The following is a 9338-nucleotide window of genomic DNA, read 5'->3' on the forward strand; positions in this document are numbered from 1 at the left end:
GATGGAATGCTTCCAGGAGCTTCATTGTTTGAGAGTCGCCTAGCTTGAAAACCTGGCTGTTAAAGTGAGCCTGGTGGTGGTTGACTTTTTTTTTTTTTTTTTTTTAAGGCCCAGTTCAGGAAAACATCCAAAAGTTTAGGCACTTATATAAAGCCATTTATCTTTTTTGTTGGTAAACTGGCAGAAAAGCTGGTGTACTCCCATGTGATCTCTATTACTTCATGGTATGGGCTGGATAAGCAATGCTGCAAAAGTTGCCTCACACCATGGTATTTGGGAATTTCTGCTTCCTGACCAGAAGAAGCCATGACTTGCAGAAGTATTGCAAACTGAAATCATTGTGGCTCCATCTGAATACAGGGGCCCATCCAGTTGACTTGGAGTGCAGGATCAGGCCTAACTTACTTTTTTGGAGTTTCAAAATAATGTTATCAATAGTTCAGAGATTGTTACTTATTTTCTCCATACCATTTAGCCCACCCCTAGTTATGAATACAATTCCCAGGTTAGTCTCATAACTTTGTATTGTTTAACAAATAAAATCTGACAAAGCACTAATATACAAATATACCACAAACATAAATAGCACCACTCTGATTCCACTGGAGGAAAAAATCCATGAACTTAAATGGAGGAAATATCATGGCCAAGTTTAGTCACACACTCAACGTATGTCTTAAGAATTTTTTTGTAACATGAAGAGCAAAATCAGAATTTACTAATCTCACATCCTTATTGTAATAGAGTTTTTTTGTGAGCTGTTTTGTTGATAAAGGTCTTGTCCTGCTCAACACTGAAGTGAATGGGAGCTTTGCCATCAAGTTTGGTGGGAGCTGGTGTGTTATATATTGCCTTATAAAAATGGCCTCTCTTAAATACAATATTATTCTTAAGTCTGATTTTCCACTGTGTTAGTCCAGTTATGCACTAATGCAGCCCCACTGACATCATTGGAATTGAACCAACAAAAACTAGAGTAAAACAGTTGAGAACCAAGCCATCAGTTGTGATTCCTTGGGAAATCATGTGTGATACCATACCAAGACTCAATCCCATAATGAAATGATTATTTCCATTAGAACATCCCGATCCTGTTTCCAACAGCACCTTATCCTTAGTTATTTGACAGCCAAATCTCTTCAATGAATCCTTGAACAGGCATTATGCCCGATCTGTATTTTTTTTTAAATGACTTGGCCCCAATCCTGCAAACACTTATGCACATGAATAACTTTACTGCTGTGAATCGGCTTATTTTTAATGAGCCTACTCCTGGTAATGAAGTTAAGCACACACATGTGTTTTCCGGATCAGGGCCGTAAATGTTATTGAATCTCTATATATAGAGATATTAGAATATGGAAAATAAAAATATTTCAGGTCATGAACATACACGTTATGCACTGTAAATAAGTAACATAAAAGGTGGATAAGATGAAAACCATTCAGTATTCTGTCAGAATGGAAGCGCTGGAAACTGGATCAATGAAGTTGATTATCAGTGAAACCACAAATTACTGAAAGTGATCAGAGATTCATTTTCTTATCTGTTGTACTTGTCTCTCTTGTTGGCCAGAAAGTATCCTGTCTGATTTTAAATTGAATTTGCAAAGTCTTTCTTTTTAGAGCTCAGCAGACAGCATTTTAAGCATCTTCATTCTGACCTTTTTTTATTGGAAAGCAACAATAACAATACAGGACATATGTCATAAAGTGGCCCAGGCCAATGTCTCTCACTGTATGCTGTACATGTATTTTGAAGTGCAAGAAAGCAATGTTGGTAGAAGAAGGAAAAACTGCTGTTTTTATTATTGTAAAATATACCTGGCAATTCCTACGTTTGTGAATTGTCACCATGTGTAGGATGGGAGGACTGGGGGGGAGGGTGTACTTTTTATAAGTAATATTTAATTTATTATTTAGAGTGTTTTCTTTTGGATAATTTATTATAAAAGGGAGATCTGGTTGTAAACCTAGAGCTGGCTATTAAAGCTACAGTGTCCCATTACTCCGTGTGTTGTGCTTTGAAACTATATTATTCATACCTAACTATAAAAGAATATTCAAAAGTCACTGGCAAAGCTGTCTTGCTAAATATTCACTAGTATCTGCCACTGAATTCACACTAAAGAGGGTTACTGTGAAACACTGACATAAGATGTTAATTAATTGTTACAACATTGAGGAAAACCGTGCTATCTCTTCATTTAAAGGGCTTTGCAGGGTAATTCAAATAAATCATTAGCCTACTAGTGATACCGTAATCTGGTAGAAATGGGTTACACTATAGCTTTAACTAGCCTTAGTTTAAAAAAAATCTTGTTGTTACAAAAGGCCTAAAAATGGCATTTTGAGCCTATAAACAGTTTCTTTAAATTGTCAAATTCTAGCATTGTTAACCAAATTAGACTAGTGACTGCAATATTTGAGTGTAAATCTTGTTCTATGAGAAAAGAAACTTGCTTACGATTTAAAAATAAATGACTGTTTCTACACACAATCTTGTATACGACTACATGAAGAAAAAAGGGGTTTTGTAATGCACTGTAGAACAGTCTCATATTCATTTTTTTATAGAAATGTTATTCCAACGGTGCATTTTTTGTTTAATAAATAAAGTTTTGATACAAAAGTCCCACTGTGTGGTATGGTGTACTGTAAGTCCCGGCATTTTTCATTAGTATTTAATGACCCTAAGTGAAAACAAAGAATTCTCTAGTTTGTGCATGAAGATTTTCATTTGTCACAGTACAGCAAAGATGAACAAGCTTTAGCCAGATGAATTCACAGACAGCAACAAAAATTAATTAGGAGGCTAGAGACTGATTTATGAAGAAAGATTAGAGAGTTTAATTGAGGGAGGTTGACGTACAACCCCTTGGTACACAGGCAAGCACTTACCCAAAAAGACCTTTGAGGTCTTCCTATGAGCAATTGTTCACCAGTATAAGTAAAGTTTGCACAACCTAGATCAGCATATCTGGGTTAGCTTGGTGAAGACAAAGGGTGGGTAGGAAGGAGTAAATAACAGTGAAGAAATGTTTGAAAAGTATGAACACTAAAGTCCTGATCATACAAAGTGCATAGGTACATGCTTAACTTTAAGCAAACGGAGAATCCTATTGACTTCAACCTGACTACTCACGCTTAAGCTTAAAATTAAACTTGTGCATAAGTGTTTGCAGGATTGAGAACTAAGGAGAGAGAGAGGAACTTTTAAGGTAGAACTTGGAAAAATGGGATGGAGTAGAAATAAGAATAAATATAACTAGGGAAAATGGGGGAAACTAGGTATAACTAGGAATAGAATATAATTAGGAAAAGGGAAGATTTAAGATGACTATAAGGGAACACTTCTTGACAATGAGTGAGTGTCACTGAGCTGTGTGAAAAGCCCCCATGGGAAGCGATAGAAATTCTGTTGCTTAGAATAGTTAGAGCCCACGCTTACTTAGATGAGTAAGCTCAATTAAGTGTTTGCAGGGTTGGGGGCCTTAGAATGGACAAAGCACTATTTAAAAAACTATAGGGAATAATTCTATATTGTCAGAGAAAAAGTTCTTGGGGCTGACTTTCAAAGTGCTAAGCACTGAAAACTGAAGTTGGTGGGAGCTGTGGATTTCAGCACCTCTGCACCTGGCCCTAACAGATCTCTCCCATTGCTAATATTTGTTGATAGCCTAATATTGTGACAGGGCCTGTGACATGAGAAGCGTCATTATGCACTGAGTACAGGGGCTACTGTGAAGGCACAGTTAGTTCTAACTGGTGACACCAGTGGATTCACAAATGTAAAACAACATGAGAATTAATGGGTGTATCTGTCTAGGAACAGGAATGCAACATGATGAACTGGTTGTAAACTGAAGCATGGGTAGTAATGGATGGCAAAAAGACATCCAGAATATTATATAAACACGTAATCGGAAACTGAAAGGACATGAACTATCTCAAAACACCCAATCATTAAGCTCTGAACACCTCAGCATGTGGTCCTCTGCACAGATCTCCAACCCTTAGAGTTGGGAGCTTAGCCCGTTCCCACTAATAAATTCCTAGGCAGCATTTAGTTCTCAACTTTGCCTTCACTAGATACTTTCCTGGCATGTTCTGATCCTTTAAGAGACAACAGCAGATATATCCCATGAGGAGGTCACTGTGCTGTAGCCCCCCTCCTTTCCATCTGGTAAGGATCATAGAAATGTAGGTCTGGGAGAATGTAGGTCGAGAAGTCACCAAGTCCAGCCTCCTGTGCTGTGGCAGGACCAAGTAAACTTAGACCATCCCTAACAGGGTTTTTTTTTTTTTTTTGTCCAGCTTGTTTTTAAATGCTTTCAATGATGGCGAGTCCCTTGGAAACCTATTCCAGAGTTCAAGACACTTATAGTCAAAAAGTTTTTCCTTTCATCTACCCTAACCCATTATTTGTTGTCCTACCTTCAGTGGACATGGAGCACAGTCAATTACTATCCTCTTTATAACAGCACTTAACATATTGGAAGACTGTTATCAGGTCCCCCGTGCCCCACCATCCTCAGTGTTCTCAAGTGTTTTCTAATATCTAATATAAATCTCCCTCGCTGCATATTAAACCCATTATTTCTTGTCCTACCTCCTGTGGAAATGGAGAACAATTGATCACAGTCCTCTTTATAACTGCCTGTAATATATTAGAAGGTTTATGTCTGCCAGTCTTCTTTTCCCAAGACTAAACAGGTTATTTTAACCTTTCCTCAGAGGCCAGAGTTTCTAAACCTTTTATCATTTTTAATTGCTTTATTCTGGACTCTTTCCAATTTTTCCACAAACTTCCTAAATTGTGGTTCTCAGAATTGGACAGAATACTCCATCTGGGACCTTACCAGTGCCAAGTAGAGATGGACAATTACCTCCTGTGTCTTAAATACAACACTCCTGTTACTACACCCCCATAATCATATTAGCCTTTTTCGCAGATGCATCACATTGACAACTCATATTCAGTTTGTGTTCCAATATAACCCACAGCGCCTTTTAAACAGTGCTACTATCAGTTAGTCCCCATTTTGTAGTTGTGCATTTGATTTTTCCTTCATAAGTGAAGTACTTGTCTTTATTGACTTTCATCTTGTTGAATTCAGACCAAGTCTCCAATTTGTCAAGAGTTTGAATTTTAAACTTGTCTAAGTACTTGCAATGTGCCCCCCCCCCCCCAGTTTGATGTCATCTGCAAATTTTATAAGCATTTTATATATGCTCTAATCCATTATTAACGAAAATATTGAATCATACTGGACTACTGGCAGAACCCAACTAGATACACCGCCCCAGTTTGACAGCAAACCATTGATAACTACTCTTTGAGTGCAGTCTGTCAATTTGTTGTGCACTCACCTTATAGTAATTTCACCTAGATGATATTTCCCTAATACATAAGCTAAATTATTATTTAATTGGTGGGCTCAGTCTCATGACTGGGATATTGGTATAGAGGGCTAAAGCTTGTTCAGAAAGGGCAGGCAGGGAATAAAGGAAGAAGAGGTTGCAGGATACATAGAGGAGATATACACTTGTTTTGAGGTCTAGAAGAGGTGGGAGGCAGATCAATTGAGCATCTTTGGGTGAAGATAAAAGGGTTAAAAAAACGAGAGTGATGTCATGGTTGGTGGGTGGTGGGATCTCTATAGAACACCAAATCAGAAAGAGGAGGTGTATGTGGTATTGCTAGAACAACTACCATAAATAGCCAACCCACAGGACCTGGTACTAATGGGGACTTTAACTACTCAGATATCTGTTTAGAAAGTAATACAGCAAACCACAAACTTTCCAGTAAGTTCTTTGACTGTATCAGGGGCAACTTTTTGTTCCAGAAAGTGGAGGACGTAACCAGAGGGGTAGCCATTTTAGACCTGTTATCCTTACCGCCTATTATGTTTTTCCCTTTCCCTTATTCATGAGTCAGTGTCACATCGCAAGCCCATCTCATTTAAAAGGGGTATTGTGTTCCTAAGTATGGTGTAAAACTCCACTGTATATCGGTGTTTCTTCTCATTCACAAAGTTTGTCTTGACTAGGGAATTTGGGGAACTGTTTCAATTAATCAAAATGTTTGATTTTTTTTCCCTGAAGTGTTTATTTTTGAGACTATGTGATCTAGTGTAATCTCTCAAAATTTGTTTTGAATTGGGTTTTTCTGTATTCTGAATATTTTTTGAGAAAATTAATCTCTACTATAGGGACAGATATTTGGAAGCTCTTACTCAAATTCCTACTCTAAAAATTAAGCCTTTATATTAGACAGCAAGGCCTCCTGCTCAATGAATAGTGATTTTCTACTGAAACCAGTCAAGAAATAGCCCCACCCAGGCAGTTTAATAAATGATCCCTGAAAAAAATCCCTCAAGATGCTTGTTTTCCAACCTTTCCTTTAGTCCAACAATTCCTGCAGCTTCAATAATCTAGGGCATCAACCATCTTGTCCACTGTGTTGGTCTTAGTGTATTGATGCATTTCTCATGTTCATTTAATCCTAATAAGTCTGAAGTCAGCATTTTGTTTCCTAACCAGGAAGCTCTCACTTCTAATACTTTAGTATTCCCCCTTCCAAATCCATTAAAAAAACCAATCCTCACTATTGCCTCTTGAACTTCAGAGTCTCTGTTGTTGTCTTCACTGGCATTTGATGGGAAATCACTAGGGAAAAACATTATCCCCCTGGGTTCATTTATCCTGTTAAAGGTTCATGATGGGGTTGTCACCCCACACCAGACCGTGAAAGAGTTAAGGTGGCTGGATGGGCCAATTAACTGCCTACGCTTCATCTGGAGGAGGAGCCAGGGAGCAAGGAGGCCTAATTAAAGGATGAAGCTCACCTGTACAGGAAGAGGTGGGGCTTGTATAGCGCCAGGCATAGCATAGAAAGGGGCTGTAGGGAGGAGGTCTGCAATCATTCTTTCTGATGCTAGGAAGAGCAGGAAGCTTGGCCCAGAAGGACAGGCCTAGCTGGAGCAGTGTGGTGACAGAGCCTGATAGAGGCAATACAGGAAGCAGTCCAGGGGGGGAAAAGCAGCAAGGTGTGGGACAGTGCAGACCTCAGCTGCTGGTTGTAGGGTCCCTGGGCTGGAACCAGAAGAAAAGGGTGAGCCTGGGTTTCCCTACCAGCCCCTGGGGAAGTGGCACCATTTGGAAGTGACTTGGAAGACTGCCTGGGATGGTTGGCACAGAGAAACTTTTTAATGCACAAACTCCCAAGAAGGGGAAAAGCATAGTGATGGTGCTGAAGGACCAAGCACAAAGAGGGAGGAGTCAAGTCGAGGGAGAGAGAGAGAGAGACAGAAAGAGTAAGTACCTGCAGGAAGGGAGTGTCATACCTGGGAAGAGTTGATCCTCCGAGCAGCCAGGAGGAGGTGCCCAGTGACGAGTGGACCCCAGGACAAGGCTGTCTTGCTTTTGAGGACTTAGAAGGGGAGTGGAGAATGGGCAAAAGTACTTTCTTACATACACAATCTCCTCAGACGTCAATCACTGCAAACTTCTGAAGCCTTGGAGGCCATGCAAGGTATTGAAGAATGTCTAATTTCTGAGGTGCTGCAGGTTGCGTTATCCATGCAGTGCCAAATTATAATATCACGTGTGTAGGAAATTTTAAAGTTGCAACGCTAATGTTGAGAAACAAACAACCAGGGAATCTGCAGAAGGGAGAACTTAATGTCCCTAGATTTAAACCAGAAGAAAAACAATTCTCAGACACCTCTGCAGAGGGGGGAGAGCGAGAGGCGCACAGAGCATCCAGTTATGTAACCATCTTGAGCTAAGTAATGTGTGACTCGCATACCAAGAAGCTATAGTGCTCTCCCTGGAGTCTAGTCCATTCTGGATGTCAGTTTTGTGGGTGTGCTCAAATACCACAGTGATGGGGGCTCTCTACCAGAGAGAGAAACTGGAAAAGCCAAGCAGCTCAACTGAAGGATTAATATCACTTAAACCAATAGCCCAAACAGTAAGACAAGTTGGGGGAGTATTTACACCCTCCCTTTATCCCTGCACCAGAAATTCACTAATGGCAAGGGAAGAACCAATCATCATAGCCGCCACTAGGAAAAATGGGAGCAGAGAGGAGACACTACCTGGGCACATTTTTCTGCTAGAGCAACAGGTTCCACATCCTCAAGTAGCAGAGAGACAACCCTAATATTTAACAGTAGCAGACCCACTCTCATAACCTCCTTACACACCTGAGGCTCTGAAGTCTCCAAGAGGCTGACTTAGTCAATTAAGGATTTACTCATCTGAGTAAGAGCTTTGGGACTGACAGTCTACATCTGCAGGGTTCTCTGCCGCACAGCCCAACATCCATAGCCTCTGGGGCACGAAAGATGGCAGTTAATTTGTGAAAAATGAGACCTTGTGCCCTATCCTGAGTTCCTCGCCCGTTCCCAATCTCTCATTGAAGTCAGTGACTGCCCCAGGAATATAGAAGTGGGCCCCTGGTATTGGGGTCAGTGCAGGGGTTGGAGGTGCTTAGACTTTCCTGCAGGAAACATTGATTGGTGCTAAAGATGCATGGGCTTCAGTCATAGAGGCTTCCTGTCTTGCAAGAAAGTGTCTTTTCTATAGGAACTTCTCAATGGCGTTTAGGCTGCAGGGTAGGAAATCACCTACAGGTGACGTCAAACAGGCTCCAGGAATGTAGATGATATGTTAAATGAAATCCATTCCAGCCATCAGAATTGCTATATGACTAGCCTTTTACTTAACTCAGTGGTCCCCAAAGTTTTTTGATCTGCGCATCCCCTTATCCAGTCTGCACCCCACCCCCAGGAGCCAGGGGCTGGAGCTGTTGCCAGGGCCAGAGTTGCGGCTGTGGCCAAGAGCGGGGATGGAAGCAGGTGATGGGAGCAGGGCAGGGGCCAGAAGCCGTGGCCAGGAGCTGGGGGCCAAGACGGGTGGCGCTGGAACAGAACGGACCTGGGTGGCGCTCCCTCCCTGCCTCCCTTGTGAGGGCCAGCCTGGGCCCCCACTTACCTCCCCAATGTACCTTGGCACCCCCCCTAAGGGGGCATGCCCCACACTCTGGGGACCATTGAATTAACTGACAAACTGAAGAGTCATTGTGGTGTACTGTAGCAAACCTGCTGGCTTTATCTGTGCTGAAAAGGATGGAAAGGATCTAGCTAGTGGATGTCAGTATATTACTTAGCTCAACAGCCAGCCAGTGGAGTAGCCCATAATCCCAAGAGTGCACAGTACATTGCTAGCATTCTGCAGTTCTAAATGCAAAAAGTCAGCCTCTCCACAAGCGATCCGGAATGTGAGGAGAATCAAAATGGGATATCTCACTACGGAGACAAACTGTT

Source organism: Emydura macquarii, unplaced genomic scaffold (assembly GCF_026122565.2).
Source record: "Emydura macquarii macquarii isolate MOO-44397 ecotype Brisbane River unplaced genomic scaffold, CSIRO-AGI_Emac_v2 contig_1045, whole genome shotgun sequence".
In the NCBI taxonomy this organism is placed as follows: Eukaryota; Metazoa; Chordata; order Testudines; family Chelidae; genus Emydura; species Emydura macquarii.